This window comes from Oncorhynchus mykiss, chromosome 4 (assembly GCF_057628025.1).
Source record: "Oncorhynchus mykiss isolate SJ-2025 chromosome 4, ASM5762802v1, whole genome shotgun sequence".
In the NCBI taxonomy this organism is placed as follows: domain Eukaryota; kingdom Metazoa; phylum Chordata; class Actinopteri; order Salmoniformes; family Salmonidae; genus Oncorhynchus; species Oncorhynchus mykiss.
The window spans coordinates 4,146,995-4,166,633 of record NC_143025.1 but is presented as its reverse complement, the minus strand read 5'-3'; the positions used below and the strand labels follow the sequence as shown (position 1 = coordinate 4,166,633).

Sequence of the window (19,639 nt, the reverse complement as noted above, 5' to 3'; positions counted from 1 at the left end):
TCTAGTAATAGTTTTCCTTTGTTATTTATTCCAAGGTGTGTCTTTAACTTGTAAATGTATTGTGTGGAGGTGAGCTAGTGGTGTGGCTGATAGAATAGAATGAAAAGGGAGGATGGGAGGAAGAGGGGAGGAGTGAAGGGCTGTTCAAGAAAGCAGATGAGGAAGAGGAAGATGTTCAGGGGAATTACTGTCTCTGTTCCAAATGGTTCCCTATTCCCTATGTAGTGCACTATGGTGCTTCTGACCAGATCTAAAGTAGTGTTCTACGTAGGGAATAGGGTGCAGATTGATTACAATATCATGCTTTAGTGTTTGGCACAACAATATATTAGATCTCCACCCCCCACTTCCTGTCTGTCATCCCACGGTTCGGTTAAGACTTCCTCTCATTGAATTGGGCCTCATTCTAAATGGTCACTTTGTATTGATAGTCCATACTGGTCTTTACTATGGTTCTACATACAGTACCTGTATTGATAGTCCATACTTGTCTTTACTATGGTTCTACATACAGTACCTGTATTGATAGTCCATACTTGTCTTTACTATGGTTCTACATACAGTACCTGTATTGATATTCCATACTGGTCTTTACTATGGTTCTACATACAGTACCTGTATTGATAGTCCATACTGGTCTTTACTATGGTCCTACGGACCTGAAAGAGACTGCAGTGTACTCCAGTCTCCAGCAGGGGGCAGTAAAACCATATGGACCTGAAAGGGACTGCAGTGTGCTCCAGTCTACAGCAGGGGGCAGTAAAACCCTATGGACCTGAACGGGACTGCAGTGTGCTCCAGTCTCCAACAGGGGGCAGTAAATCCCTATGGACAGAGGGGCGGCAGCAGCTCGGGACAGAGGGGCGGCAGCAGCTCGGGACAGAGGGGCGGCAGCAGCTCGGGACAGAGGAGGGGCAGCTGCTCGGGACAGAGGGGCAGCTGCTTGGGCGGCCCCTGGCTGACTGGCGGCACTGGCGGCCCCTGGCTGACTGGCGGCACTGGCGGCCCCTGGCTGACTGGCGGCACTGGCGGCCCCTGGCTGACTGGCGGCACTGGCTGACTGGCGGCACTGGCGGCCCCTTGCTGACTGGCGGCACTGGCGGCCCCTTGCTGACTGGCGGCACTGGCGGCTCCTGGCAGACGGGCGGCACTGGCGGCTCCTGGCAGACGGGCGGCACTGGCGGCGCTGGGCAGACGGGCGGCACTGGCGGCGCTGGGCAGACGGGCGGCGCTGGGCAGACGGGCGGCACTGGCGGCGCTGGGCAGACGGGCGGCACTGGCGGCGCTGGGCAGACGGGCGGCACTGGCGGCGCTGGGCAGACGGGCGGCACTGGCGGCGCTGGGCAGACGGGCGGCACTGGGCAGACGGGCGGCACTGGCGGCGCTGGGCAGACGGGCGGCTCCTGGCAGACGGGCGGCACTGGGCAGACGGGCGGCACTGGCAGCGCTGGGCATACGGGCGGCACTGGCGGCGCTGGGCAGACGGGCGGCACTGGCGGCGCTGGGCAGACGGGCGGCACTGGCGGCGCTGGGCAGACGGGCGGCACAGGCGGCGCTGGAGAGGAGGAAGGCTCTGGAAGCGCCGGACTGAGTAGCTCTCGTAGCGCCGAACAGGCGGGAGACTCCGGCAGCGCTGGAGAGGAGGAAGCCCCTGTAAGGATGGGCCGGAGAGACAGCCTGGTACGGGGGGCTGCCACCGGAGGGCTTGTGCGTGGAGGTGGTGACGGATTGACCGGGCCGTGCAGGCGCACTGGAGCTCTTGAGCACCGAGCCTGCCCAACCTTACCCGGTTGAATGGTCCCGGTCGCCCTGCCAGTGCGGCGAGGTGGAATAGCCCGCACTGGGCTATGCAGGCGAACCGGGGACACCGTGCGCAAGGCTGGTGCCATGTAAGCCGGCCCAAGGAGACGCACTGGAGACCAGATGCGTAGAGCCGGCTTCATGGCACTTGGCTCGATACCCACTCTAGCCCGGCCGATACGCGGAGCTGGAATGTACCGCACCGGGCTGTGCACCCGCACTGGGGACACCGTGCGCTCCACAGCATAACACGGTGCCTGCCCGGTCTTTCTAGCCCCCCGGTAACCACAGGAAGTTGGCTCAGGTCTCCTACCTGGCGTAGCCATACTCCCTGTGAGCCCCCCTCCAATAAATTTTTGGGGCTGACTCTCGGGCTTCCATCCGCTCTGCCGTGCTAGTTCCTCATAATGCCGCCTCTCTGCTTTTGCTGCCTCCAGCTCGGCCTTGGGGCGGCAATATTCTCTTGGCTCTGCCCAGGGTCCTTTTCCGTCTAGAATCTCCTCCCAAGTCCATCTCTCCAAATAGTGCAGCCTCTCCCACTGCTGCTGCTGCTGCTCCTGCTGCTGCTTTTTCCGTTGCCCATTACCACGCCGCTTGGTCCTGTTGTGGTGGGTGATTCTGTAATGACGTTCGTCTGTAGGAGGAGAAGCGGACCAAAAAGCAGCGTGGTGGTTACTCATGTTCTTTAATTAGTGGAAAACTGAACGATACATGAAATAACTTAAATCTACAAAACAACAAACGGAACGTGAAAACCTATACAGCCTATCCTGTGACAACAAACACAGAGACAGGAACAATCACCCACAAACACACAGTGAAACCCAGGCTACCTAAGTATGATTCTCAATCAGAGACAACTAATGACACCTGCCTCTGATTGAGAACCATACTAGGCCGAAAACATAGAAATGCCCCAAAACATAGAAAAACAAACATAGACTGCCCACCCAACTCACGCCCTGACCATACTAAATAAATACAAAACAACGGAAAATCAAGGTCAGAACGTGACAGATATGGTAAGAGTCAATGTGCAGGGGTTTAGGTTCGTTAGGTTAGTTTAACATGATAAATTATGGTAAGAGTCAATGTGCAGGGGTTTAGGTTAGTTTAACATGATAAAATATGGTAGGAGTCAATGTGCAGGGGTTTAGGTTAGTTAGGTTAGATTAACATGATAAAATAACAGATATGGTAAGAGTCAATGTGCAGGGGTTTAGGTTCGTTAGGTTAGTTTAACATGATAAAATATGGTAGGAGTCAATGTGCAGGGGTTTAGGTTCGTTAGGTTAGTTTAACATGATAAAATATCGTAGGAGTCAATGTGCAGGGGTTTAGGTTAGTTAGGTTAGTTTAACATGATAAAATATGGTAGGAGTCAATGTGCAGGGGTTTAGGTTCGTTAGGTTAGTTTAACATGATAAAATATCGTAGGAGTCAATGTGCAGGGGTTTAGGTTAGTTAGGTTAGTTTAACATGATAAAATATGGTAGGAGTCAATGTGCAGGGGTTTAGGTTCGTTAGGTTAGTTTGCACATGTAGGTAGGGGGGGAAGTGACTTTGCATAGGTAATACACAGTTTGTAGCAGCAGTGTACAAAACACTGCAAACAGCAAACTTAATGATGGTGTTGGAGTCGTGCCTGGCCACGCAGTTGTGGGTGAACAGGGAGTACAGGAGGGGACTGAGCACGCACCCCTTAGGCTGCAGATTCTTTCAAACAATTAATTATAAGATTTACAACAATGGAGTAGTTAACCGATCCGAATCCTTTTCTAGAAACTACTTCCTCTCCTCTATATGACAGTTAGCAGATGTGTAGAAACAGAGTATAGAAAAGCTTGTCTGTTCAGATTGCTGACGTTGACGAAGGCTCACACTCTTCTCTGTTTATTCCTGCCCGTTTCTATAGAGATGAATTCCTTCAGATAGAACTGAAAACGGGATGTGTCACACGGTCGTAACCCAAACGGCTCTTAGCTGTGCGGCCTTGTGACTAAGTCACACAAAGACACGCCTGAATCAGTGAAGAAATACAAGCACATAACAAGACAATTCTCTAAGGTTAATTCAACATATCAGGTCTAATCTAAATATAATTTTTTCCACCATTGCAGCCCATCAGGAAGTCCATGATCCAGTTGCAGAGGGAGGTGTTTAGTCCCAGGCTCCTTAGCTTAGTGAGGAGCTTTGTGAGCACTATGGTGTTGAACGCTGAGCTGTAATCAATGAACAGCATTCAGCATTCTCATGTAACTGATCCTGTTGTCCAGGTGGGAAAGGGCAGTGTAGAGTGCCATTGGGATTGCGTCATCTGTGGATCTGTTGGGGCAGTATGTGAATTGGAGTGGGTCTAGGGTTTCCAGGATGATGCTGTTGATGTCTGATTTGATTTCAATAGGGGCACCTATATACCACACCTATGTGTGCAGTCCTTTGAGTGTTCACAATGTTTTTAAAAATTAAAGACAGCGGTAGGAAAAGTACCCAATTGTCATACTTATGTAAAAGTAAAGATACCTTATAAGACAATGACTCAAGTAAAAGTGAAAGTCACCCAGTAAAATACTATTTGAGTAAAAGTCTAAAAGTAAAAGTATTTGTTTTTAAATATACTTAGGTATCATAAGTAAATGTAATTGGTAACATATTAATAATTTCAAATGTCTTATAATCCATTGGAGAATAAAGAAGTGAGAGCATAGATCTCAGAGATATCCTATTGGCTAATGTAGCAGTAAGCCCTTAAGGATCAGACCCTTTTTTCAATTTTCGGCCTAAAATAACAAACCCAAATTTAACTTATTGTAGCTCAGGACCTGAAGCAAGGATATGTATATTATTGATACCATTTGAAAAGAAACAATTTAAAGTTTGTGGAACTTAATGTAGGAAAATATAACACATTAGATCTGGTAAAATATCATACAAAGGAAAACAAATATTTGACATGCAAGAGAAAGGCCATAATGTACTATTCCAGTATAGGCGCAATTTAGATGTTGGCCACTTGATGGCAGCAGTGTATGTGCAACATTTTACACTGATCCAATTAACCATTGCATTTCTGTTCAAAATGTTGTATCAAGACAAATGTGCCAAATTGGTTTAATAATACATTTTCAAGTTCATAACTGTGCACTCTCCTTAAACAATGGCATGGTATTCTTTCACTGTAATAGCTACTGTAAATTGGACAGTGCAGTTCAGTTATATTAACAAGAAATTAAGCTTTCAGGCCATATCAGACATGTCTATGTCCTGGGAAATGTTCTTGTTACTTACAACCTCATGCTAATCTCATTAGCCTACGTTAGCTCAATAGTCCAATGGGGAGGGGGGCGGTCCTGTAGAGGATAACTTCCATCTTCAACTGTGTTAAGGGAATTTTTTATCAATGATGACTAATTATGTATACATTTCAATCAGGACTGACTAGTCCAAATGCTATTATGTACTGTACATATATGAATTTTCTCTCTTGCTCCCATTCCCAATTGTATATAATATAGTCAGGAGTTTAGTAACAATGACGGTCTGTTCCTTTGTACAAATGAATTAACTATCTCCAGATGGCAGGGATGGACTATCTCCAGACTGTCTAGAATGCTGATTTACAAGGACTGACCTTGGCTTCAGGCGAGGAGGGAAGGCTCGAGAACTATAGGGCCTCTCTACCGGTGTCATGAAGAGATAGAACATTTAGAAAACGCTGACGTCATTTTCAGTTTATAACCTGTGGAAAAATGTGTATGTACCAGTACTCTCTTGAATTAAACGCTGTTGCCTGACTTTTAAGACCGGGGCTCTGTCTATTCTTATAAAATATAGGGACTTACAAGCCCTTCAAATGCATTGACAGAGTAATTAATTCTGATTGGGAAATAATACCGAGGAATTTAGAATTCCTTTAAGTAGTACAAAACAGTAGAAAATATCCTGATGAAAATTCTGGTTCTTTCAATCATATTTAATTTGAATGATTAGGATCCTTTATCCGATACCAATGGTGATATCTACTCTTACTGGGGTCTTTACAATGTGTACTGGACAAAAACAAACGCAACAGGCAACAATTTCAAAGGTTTTACTGAGTTGCAGTTCATATAAGGAAATCAGTCAATTGAAAATAAACTCATTAAGGCCCAAATCTCTAGATTTCACTTGACTGAACAGAGGTGCCCAGTGGGGAGCCAGACAGAAATACTCCTCGGATTTTCTATCCCGTTTGCATTGATGTCAGTGATAATAGAGTGCTGAGTACCAGGCAGTTTGGTAGGCTACTAATGACCATCAGCAGCATCAGACCATGGTGAAGCCTAGTTACATGTGGAGTTTAACTGCAGTCATGACTCGTGATGGTGTGGTGGTAATATGGTCACCATAACAGCCCTGATTGTGGAGTAAATACATTGTTATTGATCGTTTTCTCCACAGCCATTAAACTCACAGCCATTAAACCCACAGCCATTAAACCCACAGCCATTAAACTCACAGCCATTAAACCCACAGCCATTAAACCCACAGCCATTAAACTCACAGCCATTAAACTCACAGCCATTAAACCCACAGCCATTAAACTCACAGCCATTAAACTCACAGCCATTAAACCCACAGCCATTAAACTCACAGCCATTAAACTCACAGCCATTAAACTCACAGCCATTAAACCCACAGCCATTAAACCCACAGCCATAAACCCACAGCCATTAAACCCACAGCCATTAAACTCACAGCCATTAAACTCACAGCCATTAAACTCACAGCCATTAAACCCACAGCCATTAAACTCACAGCTATTAAACTCACAGCCATTAAACTCACAGCCATTAAACTCACAGCTATTAAACTCACAGCCATTAAACTCACAGCCATTAAACTCACAGCCATTACGTGTTTTAACCTTTATTTAACCAGGCAGGTCAGTTAAGAACAAATTCTTATTTACGATGACGGCCAGATGTGATACAGCCTGGATTCAAACCAGGGACTGTAGTGACACCTCTTGCACTGAGATGCAGTGCCTTAGACCCCTGCGCCACTCGGGAGCAGCGATCTAAGGCTGAGCAGTTGAGGCATTGGAAAACCTCCCTGGTCTTTGTGGTTGAATCTGTGTTTGAATTCCACTGAGGGACCTTGCAGATACACTATATATACAACAGTATGTGGACACCCCTTCAATTGAGTGGATTTGACTATTTCAGCCACACCCGTTGCTGACGTGTATAACACCGAGCACCTAGTCATGCAATCTCCAAACACTGGCAGTACAACGGCCTTACTGAAGAGCACAGTGACTTTCAACGTATTGCTGTCATAGGATGCCACCTTTCGTTCGTAAAATGTCTGCCCAGCTAGAACTTGTAACGGCTGTCATCAGAAGGATGAGACCGAGGCGCAGCGTTCTTTGAGTTCCACATCATTTATTAACGAAGTGAAACTTTAGAAAAAACAAGAAAGAAAACAACGACCGAACAGCTTCGTTGTGACGAAGAAGACGAAGAAGACAAAGAAGACGAAGTCTGACCAGCTTTGTTGTGAAAACTACCTGCACACAAACAAAGAACCAGATCCCACACAGAAGGAAGGAAAAGGGCTGCCTAAGTATGATCCCCAATCAGAGACAACGATAGACAGCTCCCTCTGATTGGGAACCACATTCGGCCAGAAACTAAGAAATAAAAAACCTGGAAATAAATAACATAGAATGCCCACCCAAATCACACCCTGATCAAACCAAATAGAGACATAAAAAGGCTCTCTAAGGTCAGGGCGTGACAGCACTGCCCCGGTCAACTGTAAGTGCTGTTATTGTGAAGAGGAAATGTCTAGGAGCAATAAAGGCTCAGCCGTTAAGTGGTATGCCACATAAACTCACAGCGAGTCTGTCCTCGGTTTGCAACACTCGCTACCGAGTTCCAAACTGTCTCTGGAAGCAGCGTCAGCACAAGAACTGTTTGTCGGGAGCTTCTTGAAATGGGCTTCAATGGCTGAGCAGCCGCACACAAGCTATGAGCAATGCCAAGAGTCGGCTGGAGTGGTGTAAAGCTCGCCGCCATTGGACTCTGGAGCAGTGGAAACGGGTTCTCTGGAGTGATGAACCACGTACAATCTGGTTTTGGAGGATGCCAGGAGAACACTACCTGCCCCAATACATAGTGCAAACTGTAAAGTTTGGTGGAGGAGGAATATTGTTCTGGGGCTGTTTTTTCATGGTTCGGGCCCCTTAGTTCTAGTGAAGGGTCATCTTAATGCTACAGTATACACATCAAATCAAATCAAATTTTCTTAGTCACTTGCATTGAATACAATACCTTACAGTGAAATGCTGACTTACTAGCCCCTAACCAATAATGCATTTAAAAAAATACGGATAAGTATAAGAAATAAAAGTAACAAGTAATTAAAGGGCAACAGTAAAATAACAATAGTGAGACTATATACAGGGTATTACGGTACAGAGTCAATGTGGAGGCTATATACAGGGTATTACGGTACAGAGTCAATGTGAGACTATATACAGGGTATTACGGTACAGAGTCAATGTGGAGGCTATATACAGAGTATTACGGTACAGGGGGGTACCGGTACAGAGTCAATGTGAGACTATAGACAGAGGATACCGGTACAGGGGGGTACCGGTACAGAGTCAATGTGAGACTATATACAGAGGATACCGGTACAGGGGGGTACCGGTACAGAGTCAATGTGAGGCTATATACAGAGGATACCGGTACAGGGGGGTACCGGTACAGGGGGGTACCGGTACAGAGTCAATGTGAGACTATATACAGAGGATACCGGTACAGGGGGGTACCGGTACAGAGTCAATGTGAGACTATATACAGAGGATACCGGTACAGGGGGGTACCGGTACAGAGTCAATGTGAGACTATATACAGAGGATACCGGTACAGGGGGGTACCGGTACAGGGTCAATGTGAGACTATATACAGAGGATACCGGTACAGGGGGGTACCGGTACAGAGTCAATGTGAGACTATATACAGAGGATACCGGTACAGGGGGGTACCGGTACAGAGTCAATGTGAGACTATATACAGAGGATACCGGTACAGGGGGGTACCGGTACAGGGGGGTACCGGTACAGAGTCAATGTGAGACTATATACAGAGGATACCGGTACAGGGGGGTACCGGTACAGAGTCAATGTGAGACTATATACAGAGGATACCGGTACAGGGGGGTACCGGTACAGGGTCAATGTGAGACTATATACAGAGGATACCGGTACAGGGGGGTACCGGTACAGAGTCAATGTGAGACTATATACAGAGGATACCGGTACAGGGGGGTACCGGTACAGAGTCAATGTGCGGGGGCACGGTTAGTTGATTTAGTATGTACTGTACATGTAGGTAGAGTTATTAATGTGACTATGCAATATAGACAACAGAGAGTAGCAGCTGTGTAAAAGAGGGGGAGAGGGGGGCAATGAAAATATTCTGGGTAGCCATTTGATGTTCAGGATTCTTATGGCTTGGAGGTAGAAGCTGTTTAGAAGCCTCTTGGACCTAGACTTGGCGCTCCGGTACCGCTTTCTGTGCGGTAGCAGAGAGAACAGTCTATGACTAGGGTGGCTGGAGTCTTTGAACATTTTTAGGGCCTTCCTCTGACACCGCCTGGTATAGAGGTCCTGGATGGCAGGAAGCTTGGCCCCAGTTATGTACTGGGGCGTTCGCACTACCCTCTGTAGTGCCTTTGCGGTCGGAGGCCGAGCAGTTGCCGTACCAGGCAGAGATGAAACCATACTCTCGATGGTGCAGCTGTATAACTTTTTGAGGATCTGATGACCCATGCCAAATCCTTTCAGTGTCCTGAGGGGGAATAGGTTTTGTCGTGCCCTCTTCACGACTGTCTTGGTGTGCTTGGACCATGTTAGTTTGTTGGTGATGTGGAAGCCAAGGAACTTGAAGCTCGCAACCTGCTCCACTGCAAACCCCATCGATGAGAATAGGGGCGTGCTCGGCCTCTTTTTCCTGTAGTCCACAATCATCTCCTTTGTCTTGATTTCAATGACATTCTAGATAATTCTTCCAACTAAATTGCTTCCAACTTTGTGACAACAGTTTGAGAAAGGCCCTTTTCCTGTTTCAGCATGACAATTCCCCGTGCACAAAGCCAGGTCCATTCAGAAATGTTTTGTTGAGATCGGTGTGGAAGAACTTGACTGTCCTACACAGAGCCCTGACCTCAACCACATTGAACACCTATGGAATGCCGACTGCAAGCCAGGCCTAAAAAAATATTTCAATTTAATCAATTAAAAATTCAGGCTGTAAAACAACTAAATGTGGAAAAAGTCAAGAGGTGTGCATCGTTTCTGAAGGGTACTTTATGCAAAAATGTAGCCTCGGAAATAGCATAAAGATGCAATGCTCATTTCCTGTCACTGTTCCTGTCACGCCCTGGCCACAGAGAGACTTTTATTCTCTATTTTGGTTAGGCCAGTGTGTGACTAGGGTGGGCATTTTATGTTCCTTTTTCTATGTTTTTGTATTTCTCCGTTTTTTGGTTCTCAATCAGGGACAGCTGTCTATCGTTGGGTTTTGTGGGTAGTTCATTTCTGTTCAGTGTGTGTTGCACCTGACGGAGCTGTTTTCTCTTTGTTGTTTTGCCTTTTAGTGTTTCGATTAAACATGACGAACACGTACTACGCTGCGCTTTGGTCCTCACCTTCTTCCAAAGTCCCTTCAAATTGGTGGGTTTGTCTGTCTGACTACTATGTTGCATATTTTGAAGAGCGGGGAAAGATCCTGAAGATTACAATTGTGTTATTTTAATGCCTGATCTATTATGTGAAGTATATTGTGATTTTAGAAATAAAGTTTGCTCTATCAGGAGACTGAACAGGCAGGAAGAAACACGCATCCACACACCACCCCCACATCCTGTTTGATCACCTGATCAAGCTGATAAAAACCCAAAACCCAAAGTGAACCATCGAGTGAGTATTTGTAACATTTGCGGAGGTGGAGTAAAACATGGGGGTAAGATTAACTAATTGATTAACTAATTTTGAGCATTTTTTAAATAAAATTTAACTGAGGAGGTAACGTTTATATTCTAATTATAGTAGTAATTAGAATATAGGTTATCAAAATATCATAAACACTGTTTTCTGCAGTCTTTCTAGAAATGGTGCTGTTAAAGATATTGCTTGTGTTTGTCGTCTTGTGACTGCATGGGAAGATTGAAAAATCATGTCACTCACTTCCTCTTCATGTTTAATGTAGAAACAAAGTTAAATCAATTTCAGGTAAATTAATTGGGCCTCTTGTTTTTATTGAATATTAACGATATGAGATGCTTGTTCTTGACGTATTATTCTTTATGCAGATGACTCTACACGTCTGGTGTCTCACAAAAGTAAAACTATGTTGGAGAGAAATACTTAGCACAGAGCTGACTAACATTAGCAAATGGCTTGGAGATAATAAGCTATCTCTGCACTGAGGCAATTATTTTTGGATCCCAAACATAAATTGTGTAGGTCGTCTGAAATCAGAGTGGAGTTAGGGGGTGAGGTGCTGACTACTAAAACCTCTGTTAGCTACTTGGGATGTATCCTTGATGGAATCTTGGGAGGTGTGAGGTGTGAGAGAAGGTTAATGCCAGGACTAAGTTTTTGGCTAGAAAGTCCAAGCTACTTGATAAGGACTCCATGAAAGCTACTGCCCTCATTCAATGCCGTTTTGACTATGCTAGTACGTCCTGGTTTGTGGGCTTATCTAAATTTAAAATCAAATCCAATTTTATTTGTCACATACACATGGTTAGCAGATGTTAATGCGAGTGTAGCAAAATGCTTGTGATTCTAGACCATGCAGTTATATCTAACAATGAAGGGGAAGCTCTCTTGTCCACAATGGAAATAAGTCCCAGACTTTCTGTGTTATCCTCCATGATCTCATAATGGAAATAAGTCCAAGACTTTGTGTGTTATCCTCCATGATCTAATAATGGAAATAAGTCCCAGACTTTGTGTGTTATCCTCCATGATCTAATAATGGAAATAAGTCCCAGACTTTGTGTGTTATCCTCCATGATCTAATAATGGAAATAAGTCCCAGACTGTATTGTGTGTTATCCTCCATGATCTAATAATGGAATTAAGTCCCAGACTTTGTGTATTATCCTCCATGATCTAATAATGGAAATAAGTCCCAGACTGTATTGTGTGTTACCCTCAATGATTTTATTAATGTGCATGTATGGCTTTTTCAAGTTTTATGTGTGCTTGTTTTTTAAAATGGTCAAATTAGTAAACTAAACGAACTAAACTAAACTAATTCTGGTCTTTTTATTCATTTTTTTCAGGACAATGAAGATGAAAAGGAACATTTTGGCTTTAAAGTAAATGTTGAGGAAAACGGCAATACAAAATTTATCAATATGATTATGAAGTACGGTTTACAAAATAAACAAATAACAATTAATATTGCTAAAATAAATTTTTCCAAGGTTTTTTCGAAAGTTAATTGTAAACGCAAATTAGACTTTATTGGTGCTTTTAATGAAAATACTGTATTTAAAAAAATTATTCTCCTGCAACAAGATAACAAAATTGAAGAAAGTAACTATGTGATTTACATCAATAGTTTGTATGATTATGTAAACGTAATCATCTATTTCTGGGAAAATCAGGAACAAATAAAAAGTGTAACAGACCCCATTTATATAATTTCAAGGTGTTATATTTCTAGAATGGATAGGAAGGACTTCTATATTAATACTGAGCTCAGAATTAATGATAAAGATATTGACACTGCTATTAAGGAAGGCAAACTTAACGTATCTGATATTGTAATTAAAGGAAAACATTTAAATCATGTCCCATATAGTACATTAGATAATAAGGTATCGAAGAACCTAGATTTCGGTATTGCTCTCACTGATATAATCTTTGGAAATCAGGAAAAGCTTATTTGGATAACTAATCATTTTGACATCACTGCTTTAGTTGCGGTTTCATTGTCAGAGGTAATCAGAAATCCTGTGATGGTATTTATTAACCTAATTGCATTGACGATGGATTCCTTACAAGTTTGGACTGACTTCCGTAATCACCTGCCACCTCTAGCTGGGGGAACATGGAGAAATAAACAGGAGTACTGTCCCAAATTTATGAAACGACTAAACCTTTTTTTTTCAAAAACAGTTTCTGAAACATTTTCTGAAATGATTTGAACATGGATTTTCTTTGATAAATGTAATTCATTTGAAAAAGTTGTCCTTCATGGAAAGGGCGGGTGGTGGAGGGTCCAAATAAATAAAACATATATCTATATAAAATCTAATAAAAACCTACAAAAACATAAAATGTAATAAAATATCAACAAATTCATCTTCATTATCCCCCACGTTGCTCCACCTCCTTGTGGGAGGAGCCAGGCGGAGCCACAGAGCAGGTAAGTTCAGATTCTTCTCCAGTGATGTCAACGTGATATTATCTCTGTTACACTGAACACATATCCTACATCTAGAGGAAGTTGATTTACAAACAGCAGAATGTTCTGTAGGTGTTCTGATTGGGGTGATTGTGTGTTCCAGCTTCCAGATCTAGAGGAAGTTGATTTACAAACAGCAGAATGTTCTGTAGGTGTTCTGATTGGGGTGATTGTGTGTTCCAGCTTCCAGATCTAGAGGAAGTTGATTTACAAACAGCAGAATGTTCTGTAGGTGTTCTGATTGGGGTGATTGTGTGTTCCAGCTTCCAGATCTAGAGGAAGTTGATTTACAAACAGCAGAATGTTCTCTAGGTGTTCTGATTGGGGTGATTGTGTGTTCCAGCTTCCAGATCTAGAGGAAGTTGATTTACAAACAGCAGAATGTTCTGTAGGTGTTCTGATTGGGGTGATTGTGTGTTCCAGCTTCCAGATCTAGAGGAAGTTGATTTACAAACAGCAGAATGTTCTGTAGGTGTTCTGATTGGGGTGATTGTGTGTTCCAGCTTCCAGATCTAGAGGAAGTTGATTTACAAACAGCAGAATGTTCTGTAGGTGTTCTGATTGGGGTGATTGTGTGTTCCAGCTTCCAGATCTAGAGGAAGTTGATTTACAAACAGCAGAATGTTCTGTAGGTGTTCTGATTGGGGTGATTGTGTGTTCCAGCTTCCAGATCTAGAGGAAGTTGATTTACAAACAGCAGAATGTTCTGTAGGTGTTCTGATTGGGGTGATGTGTGTTCCAGCTTCCAGATCTAGAGGAAGTTGATTTACAAACAGCAGAATGTTCTGTAGGTGTTCTGATTGGGGTGATTGTGTGTTCCAGCTTCCAGATCTAGAGGAAGTTGATTTACAAACAGCAGAATGTTCTCTAGGTGTTCTGATTGGGGTGATTGTGTGTTCCAGCTTCCAGATCTAAAGGAAGTTGATTTACAAACAGCAGAATGTTCTGTAGGTGTTCTGATTGGGGTGATTGTGTGTTCCAGCTTCCACTGCCAACAAGGATCACAACTTCTTAACCCATTACATTGGTGTCAACCATACTTTTATTCAGTCTAATCCAGAGAACCCAGTTATACCTGTTGTAAATTATGTTTTTTATTAACAAACTGCCTGAAGGTTCCAGACATATATTTTAGAGTTTATTAACAGTTGGTAATAAATCAGTATTTCTGATGTTTTTCTTGTTTTGTTTGTTCATCCTGTTTTGACCTCCAGACTCCTCCATCTCATCCCACCAACTCTGTCAGTCCACCAGGCCACTGCAGTAACAGCCATATCTTCACGTCGCGTAGCTTCAGTACCATCTCATCCCACCAACTCTGTCAGTCCACCAGGCCACTGCAGTAACAGCCATATCTTCCCATCACAAAGCTTCAGTACCATCTGAATGTGTTGTAAGTCTTGTACAGCACTTGGTATTCATCACCGTTGAGACAATGTTACAGCTGATGACATTTCCAACCTAACCAACCCGATTCTTCTCTATTTGTATTTACTATGGATTATCCTGGGGTTTATTAAGGATCCCCATTAGTTCCTGTCAAAGAAGCAGCTACTCTTCCTGGGGTTTATTAAGGATCCCCATTAGTTCCTGCCAAGGCAGCAGCTACTCTTCCTGGGGTCCAGCAAAATTAAGGCAGTTATACATTTTAAAACATTACTATACATTCACAACAGATTTCACAACATATAAAGTGTGTCCTCAGGCCTCTACCCTACTACCACATATCTATGTGTGTATGTTATCATGTGTTTGTATGTGTGTCTGTGCCTAAGTTTGTGTTACTTCACAGTCCCCAGTGTTCCATAAGGTGAATTTGTATATGTTTTTTTTTAAAAATCTGATTCTAACTGCTGCATCAGTTACCTGATGTGGAATAGAGTTCCATGTAGTCATGGCTCTATGTAGTACTGTGGAATAGAGTTCCATGTAGTCATGGCTCTATGTAGCACTGTGCACCTCCCACAGTCTGTTCTGGACTTGGGGACTGTGAAGAGACCTCTGGTGGCATGTCTTGTGGGGTATGTATGGGTGTCTGAGCTGTGTGTTAGTAGTTTAAACATACCTCTGGTGGCATGTCTTGTGGGGTATGTATGGGTGTCTGAGCTGTGTGTTAGTAGTTTAAACAGACAGCTTGGTACCTTCAACATGTCAATGCTTCTCACAGATACAAGTAGTGATGAACTCAATCTCTCTTCCACTTTGAGCCAGGAGAGATTGACATACATATCATTGATGTTATCTCTCTGTGTACATCCAAGGGCCAGCCATGCTGCCCTGTTCTGAGACAATTGTAATTCTCCTAAGTCCCTCTTAATGGCACCTGAACACACTACTGAACAGTAGTCCAGGTGTGACAAAACTAGGGCCTGTAGGACCTGCCTTATTGATAGTGCTGTTAAGAAGGTAGAAACTAGGGCCTGTAGGACCTGCCTTGTTGATAGTGTTGTTAAGAAGGTAGAAACTAGGGCCTGTAGGACCTGCCTTGTTGATAGTGTTGTTAAGAAGGTAGAAACTAGGGCCTGTAGGACCTGCCTTGTTGATAGTGTTGTTAAGAAGGTAGAAACTAGGGCCCGTAGGACCTGCCTTGTTGATAGTGTTGTTAAGAAGGTAGAAACTAGGGCCTGTAGGACCTGCCTTGTTGATAGTGTTGTTAATAAGGTAGAAACTAGGGCCTGTAGGACCTGCCTTGTTGATAGTGTTGTTAAGAAGGTAGAAACTAGGGCCTGTAGGACCTGCCTTGTTGATAGTGTTGTTAAGAAGGTAGAAACTAGGGCCCATAGTACCTGCCTTTTTGATAGTGTTGTTAAGAAGGTAGAAACTAGGGCCTGTAGGACCTGCCTTGTTGATAGTGTTGTTAAGGTAGAAACTAGAGCCTGTAGGACCTGCCTTGTTGATAGTGTTGTTAAGAAGGTAGAAACTAGGGCCCGTAGGACCTGCCTTGTTGATAGTGTTGTTAAGAAGGTAGAAACTAGGGCCTGTAGGACCTGCCTTGTTGATAGTGTTGTTAAGGTAGAAACTAGAGCCTGTAGGACCTGCCTTGTTGATAGTGTTGTTAAGAAGGTAGAAACTAGGGCCTGTAGGACCTGCCTTGTTGATAGTGTTGTTAAGAAGGTAGAAACTAGGGCCTGTAGGATCTGCCTTGTTGATAGTGTTGTTAAGAAGGTAGAAACTAGGACCTGTAGGACCTGCCTTGTTGATAGTGTTGTTAAGAAGGTAGAAACTAGGGCCTGTAGGACCTGCCTTGTTGATAGTGTTGTTAAGAAGGTAGAAACTAGGGCCTGTAGGACCTGCCTTGTTGATAGTGTTGTTAAGAAGGTAGAAACTAGGGCCTGTAGGACATGTCTTGTTGATAGTGTTGTTAAGAAGGTAGAGCAGCGCTTTATTATAGACAAGACTTCTCCCCATCTTAGCTACTGTTGTATCAATACGTTTTGACCATGACAGTTTACAATCCATCAACTTCAAGCAGTTTAGTCTCCTCAACTTGCTCAATTTCCACATTATTCATTACAAGATGTAGTTGAGGTTTAGGGTTTAGTGAATGATTTGTCCCAAATACAATGCTGTTAGTTTTAGAAATATTTAGGACTAACTTATTCCTTGCCACCAACTCTGAAACTAACTGCAGCTCTTTCGTTCAGGAAGCACCATCCAGCCTCCTGTTGCAACCTCATTGTGAAACAGCATTGACCCAAGATCACCACCAACCAGAGCTCCACAGCGGTTGCCTTGGACACCCAGTGAAACAGCATTGACCCGTGATCACCACCAACCAGAGATCCACAGCGGTTGCCTTGGACACCCAGTGAAACAGCATTGACCCGTGATCACCACCAACCAGAGATCCACAGCGGTTGCCTTGGACACCCAGTGAAACAGCATTGACCCGTGATCACCACCAACCAGGGATCCACAGCGGTTGTCTTGGACACCCAGTGAAACAGCATTGACCCGTGATCACCACCAACCAGGGATCCACAGCGGTTGTCTTGGACACCCAGTGAAACAGCACTGACCCGTGATCACCACCAACCAGGGATCCACAGTGGTAGCCTTGGACACCCAGGCTTCACTCAAGATCAACAAAAGGACATTTGGAAGGATCCATTGAGCAAAGTAAACAACGATATGTTTTTTAATGTCTTTTGCTCGTAGGGATAGCCTCCCGAGAGAGCACACCAGGCAGCATGGAGCACTTTGATGTGATTGGCTGTTCAGCAGGAAGTTTCATCTGGCTACACAGAAGGGATGATGAATCTGACAGAGAATGTTTTTTTTAAATAAATATTATAAAAAGATGGAAAGTACAGAATGACTCGATTGATCAATTAATAACACAACAGTTTTTTTAAATACATGGAATAATGTGATTAGTCAAGGTACAGAGTTCCTCTGTCCAGTGTTATTTTGCCCATCTTAATCTTTTATGGGCCAGTCTGAGATATGGCTTTTTCGGTGTAACTCTGCCTGGACGGCCAATTTGACATTTTGAAGTGACCCCAAACGTTTGAACGGTAGTGTACACTACCAGTCAAAAGGTTTGGACACACCTACTCATTCAATTTTTTAAAAAACAACTATTTTCTACACTGTAGAATAATAGTGAAGACATCAAAACTATGAAATAACACATATGGAATCATGTCGTAACCAAACAAGTGTTAATCAAATCAAAATATGTTTTATATTATAGATTCTTCAAGGTAGCCACCCTTTTTCCTTGATCTATTAGATGCTATAGACTATGTTCAGTTTAGTATAGGAGCTTAATATAGGAGTTTAGTATAGGAGTTTAGTATAGGAGTTTAGTATAGGAGCTTAGTATAGGAGTTTAGTATAGGAGTTTAGTATAGGAGATTAGTATAGGAGTTTAGTATAGGAGTTTAGTATAGGAGTTTAGTATAGGAGTTTAATATAGGAGTTTAGTATAGGAGTTTAGTATAGGAGTTTAGTATAGGAGTTTAGTATAGGAGTTTAGTATAGGAGTTTAGTATAGGAGTTTAGTATAGGAGCTTAATATAGGAGCTTAATATAGGAGTTTAGTATAGGAGTTTAATATAGGAGTTTAGTATAGGAGTTTAGTATAGGAGTTTAATATAGGAGTTTAGTATAGGAGTTTAGTATAGGAGCTTAATATAGGAGTTTAGTATAGGAGCTTAATATAGGAGTTTAGTATAGGAGCTTAATATAGGAGTTTAGTATAGGAGTTTAGTATAGGAGTTTAGTATAGGAGTTTAGTATAGGAGTTTAGTATAGGAGCTTAATATAGGAGTTTAGTATAGGAGTTTAGTATAGGAGTTTAGTATAGGAGTTTAGTATAGGAGCTTAGTATAGGAGTTTAGTATAGGAGCTTAGTATAGGAGTTTAGTATAGGAGTTTAGTATAGGAGTTTAGTATAGGAGTTTAGTATGGGAGTTTAGTATGGGAGTTTAGTATAGGAGTTTAGTATAGGAGTTTAGTATAGGAGCTTAGTATAGGAGTTTAGTATAGGAGTTTAGTATAGGAGCTTAATATAGGAGTTTAGTATAGGAGCTTAATATAGGAGTTTAGTATAGGAGTTTAGTATAGGAGCTTAGTATAGGAGTTTAGTATAGGAGTTTAGTATAGGAGTTTAGTATAGGAGCTTAATATAGGAGTTTAGTATAGGAGTTTAGTATAGGAGTTTAGTATAGGAGCTTAGTATAGGAGTTTAGTATAGGAGTTTAGTATAGGAGTTTAGTATAGGAGCTTAGTATAGGAGTTTAGTATAGGAGTTTAGTATAGGAGCTTAGTATAGGAGTTTAGTATAGGAGTTTAGTATAGGAGCTTAATATAGGAGCTTAATATAGGAGTTTAGTATAGGAGTTTAGTATAGGAGTTTAGTATAGGAGTTTAGTATAGGAGCTTAGTATAGGAGTTTAGTACAGGAGTTTAGTACAGGAGTTTAGTATAGGAGTTTAGTATAGGAGTTTAGTATAGGAGTTTAGTATAGGAGTTTAGTATAGGAGCTTAGTATAGGAGTTTAGTATAGGAGTTTAGTATAGGAGCTTAATATAGGAGCTTAATATAGGAGCTTAGTATAGGAGTTTAGTATAGGAGCTTAGTATAGGAGTTTAGTATAGGAGTTTAGTATAGGAGTTTAGTATAGGAGTTTAGTATAGGAGTTTAGTATAGGAGTTTAGTATGGGAGTTTAGTATGGGAGTTTAGTATGGGAGTTTAGTATGGGAGTTTAGTATGGGAGTTTAGTATAGGAGTTTAGTATAGGAGTTTAGTATAGGAGTTTAGTATAGGAGTTTAGTATAGGAGTTTAGTATAGGACTTTAGTATAGGACTTTAGTATAGGACTTTAGTATTGGAGTTTAATATTGGAGTTTAATATTGG

General features: G+C 42.7%; 1 long non-coding RNA gene across 1 annotated transcript; it reads left to right on the top strand.

The window, feature by feature from the left end:
- Positions 1–10,713: 10,713 nt before the first annotated feature.
- LOC118947095 (uncharacterized) lies at positions 10,714–17,584 on the top strand. Its single transcript, XR_016495025.1, has 4 exons — positions 10,714–10,814; positions 12,145–13,235; positions 14,489–14,667; positions 16,919–17,584. It is a non-coding gene; the product is annotated as an uncharacterized LOC118947095 (long non-coding RNA).
- The last annotated feature ends 2,055 nt before the right edge of the window (positions 17,585–19,639 follow it).